A 3,391-nucleotide genomic window follows, 5' to 3' on the forward strand; every position below is an offset into this window, starting at 1 on the left:
AGAGTGCTATGGCATCACAGCTCACAGCAACCTCCAACTCCTGGGCTCAAGCCAGTCTCCTGTCTCAGCCTCCCAAGTAGCTGGGACCACAGGCTCCCGCCACAACGCCCGGCTATTTTTTGGTTGCAGCCATCCTTGTTGTTTGGCGGCCCCAGGCTGGATTCAAACCCACCACCTTAGGTGTATGTGGCTGGTGCGTTAGCCACTTGAGCCACAGGCGCCGAGCCCCTATTTTTTTTTTTTTTAGAGACAGTCTTACTTTATTGCCCTTGATAGAGTGCCGAGGTGTCACAGCTCACAACAGCCTCCAATTCCTGGGCTTAGGCAATCCTCTTGCCTAAGCCTCCTGAATAGCTGGGACTATAGGTGCCTGCCACAATGCCCGGCTATTTTTTGTTGCAGTTTGGCCAAGGCTGGGTTCGAACCCTCCACCCTCAGTATATGGGGCTGGCGCCCTACCCACTGGGCCACAGGCGCCGCCCTATTTTTTATTATTTATTTATTTATTTATTTATTTATTTTAGAGAGAGAGTCTCACTCTGTCACCCTTGGTAGAGTGCCATGGTATCACAGGTCACAGCAACCTCCAGCTCTTGGCCTTAGGCGATTCTCCTGCCTCAGCCTCCTGAGTAGCTGGGACTACAGGCACCCACCACAACACCTGGCTATTTTTTGTTATTGTTGCAGTTTGGCTGGGGCTGGGTTCGAACCTACCACCCTCGGTTTATAGGGCCAGCACCCTACTCACTGCCCTATTTTTATTTTTAATTTTATTTATTTATTTATTTATTTTTTGAGACAGAGCCTCAAACTGTCACCCTGGGTAGAGTGCTGTGGCATCACAGCTCACAGCAACCTCCAACACCTGGGCTCAAGCGATTCTCTTGTCTCCGCCTCCCAAGTAGCTGGGACTACAGGCACCCACCACAATGCCCAGCTATTTTTTGATTGCAGCTGTCATTGTTGTTTGGCAGGCCCAGACTGGATTTGAACCCGCCAGCTCAGGTGTATGTGGCTGGTGCCTTAGCCACTTGAGCCACAGATGCTGAGTCCCTATTTTTTATTTTTTTAAGTAACATGGTTTTTTTGTTTTTTTTTTATTTGTTTTTTTTTGTTTGTTCTTTTAAATTGAGACAGAGTCTCACTTTGTCACCCTTGGTAGAGTGTCATGTCGTCATAGCTCACAGCAACCTCAATGTTTTATTTAAAGATGTTCACAGCTGGGCAGCGCCTGTAGCTCAGTGCATAGGGAGCTGGCCCCATGTACCAAGGGTGGCAGGTTCAAACCTGACCCCGGCCAAACTGCAACAAAAAAATAGCCAGGCGTTGTGACAGACGCCTGTGATCCTAGCTACTTGAGAGGCGACAAAGTGAGACTCTGTCTCTAAAAAAAAACCAAAATGTTCATAGCTCACAGGGGAGGCAGTAAAGAGAGAGAAAGTGATAATTCTGGCTAAGACCTATAATATAGATGCTTTAGGGAGAAGTTAAGAGGGACATGTCTTACCTGGGTTAAAGGAGTTGATGAGAGTAGGAGTGTCTACAGATAATTGTAGTGAAATTATCTACTGGCAGGATTGGTAGTGGTATAGGAATTTCTAGGAAGTGCTTGAAGTCATTCATTTAACAGACTCTGAAGGCTGGGTGCAGTGAGTGGCTCACACCTGTAATCCTAGCATTCTGGGAGGCTGAGGCAGATGGATTGCGTGAGCTCACAGGTTTAAGACCAATGTGAGCCAGAGTGAGACTGCGTCTTCAAAAATAGCTGGGTGGGGCAGCACCTGTGGCTCAAAGGAGTAAGGCGCCGGCTTCATGTACCCGAGATGACAGGTTCAAACCCAGCCCCTGCCAAAAACTGCAAAAAAAAAAAAAAAAAAAAAAAGTTGGGCATTGTGGAGGGCACCTATAGTCCTAGCTACTTGGGAGGCTGAGGCAAGAGAATCACTTGAGCAGAGGAGTTTGCTGTGATGCCATGGCATTCTACCCAGGGTGACAAAGTAAGACTCTGTCACAAAAACAAACAAACAAACAAAACCCCAAAACATCTCTGAGTACTTACTGTGTTGTGGAAAGCAGAAGGAGCAGGAGCTGTTGGGGCAGGGAGGGCCTACAGAGGACTCCAAGCAGTCAGGTTCCCTTCCTTTTTTTTTTTGAGACAGAGTCTCACTATGTCGCCCTTGGTAGAGTGCTATGGCATCACAGCTCACAGCAGCCTCAAACTCTTAGGCTTAAGTGATTCTCTTGCCTCAGTCTCCCCAGTAGCTGGGACTACGGGAGCCCTCCACAATGCCTGGCCTAATTTTTGGTTGCAGTTATCATTGTTGTTTAGCAGGCCCAGGCTGGGTTTGAACCCTCCAGCCTTGATGTATGGGGCTGGTGCCCTACTCACTGAGCTATGGTCATTGAGCCAGGTTCCTGTCCTTAAGTAGGTCTTTTTTTTTTTTTTTTTTTTAAGAGATAGTCTCACTTTGTCACTCTCAATTGAGTGCTGTAGTGTCACAGCTCAAAGCAACCTCCAGCTCTTGGGCTTTGGCGATTCTCTTGCCTCAGCCTCCTAAGTAGCTGGGACTACAGGTGCCCACCACATTACCCAGCTATTTTTTTTGTTGTTGCAGTTTGGCTGGGGCTGGGTTTGAACCTGCCACCCTTGGTATATGGGGCCTGTGCCCTACTCACTGAGCCACAGGCGCTGCCCTAGTAGGTCTTAAGTCCAGTGCTCAAAGGACAAAGCTAGTTGTGGGAAGGAAAGGGCAAGTGACAGATTGCCCTGTGGTTGCTGATGGCTGGGGGAGCTGCTGCTCTAGTTGGAGCTCTGCTCAAGGACACCCTCTGCCCAGGCTCCCTGAGACAATTTCTGGAGCTGTGCCTTCTTGCCTAGACCCTGGCTTACTCCTATTCATTACTATAGCACCAATGATGCTCCTTCTAAGAAGTCTTCCACAATTCCCTGTCCCTCTCCCTAGTCTGAGTAGGTGGCCCTTGTCTGTGCTCCTACCCTTTCTATCAGCCTCACACTTATTGTGAACCTCCCCTGTGTCCCTCTCTTCTGGCTCTCCCCTACTCTCTTGACAGCAAGGACCATTGTTCAAATCTTTGCATCTCAGGCTCAGCACCAGTAGCTCAATGGTTAGCCCACTGGCCACATACACTGGGGCTGGCTGGTTTGAAGTGTCCCAGGCCTGCTAAACAACAATGACAACAACATCAAAAAATAGCTGAGCTACCTGTAGCTCAGGTGACTAGGGTGCCAGCCACATATACTGGAGCTGGCAGGTTCGAACACAGCCCGGGCTAAAAAATAGCTGGGCATTGTGGCAGGTGCCTATAGTCACAGCTACTTGGGAGGCTGAGGCAAGAGAATTGCTTGGGCCCAGGAGTTTGAGGTTGCTGT

At 48.9% G+C, this 3,391-nt stretch overlaps 1 protein-coding gene across 3 annotated transcripts in view; it reads left to right on the top strand.

Moving 5' to 3' along the window:
- The window catches only part of PROCA1 (protein interacting with cyclin A1), a 14,239-nt gene that overhangs the window by 6,478 nt on the left and 4,370 nt on the right, over nucleotides 1-3,391 (top strand). The window lies entirely within an intron of this gene.

This window comes from Otolemur garnettii, unplaced genomic scaffold, assembly GCF_000181295.1.
Source record: "Otolemur garnettii isolate 467f Iridium unplaced genomic scaffold, OtoGar3 scaffold00112, whole genome shotgun sequence".
Lineage (NCBI taxonomy): Eukaryota > Metazoa > Chordata > Mammalia > Primates > Galagidae > Otolemur > Otolemur garnettii.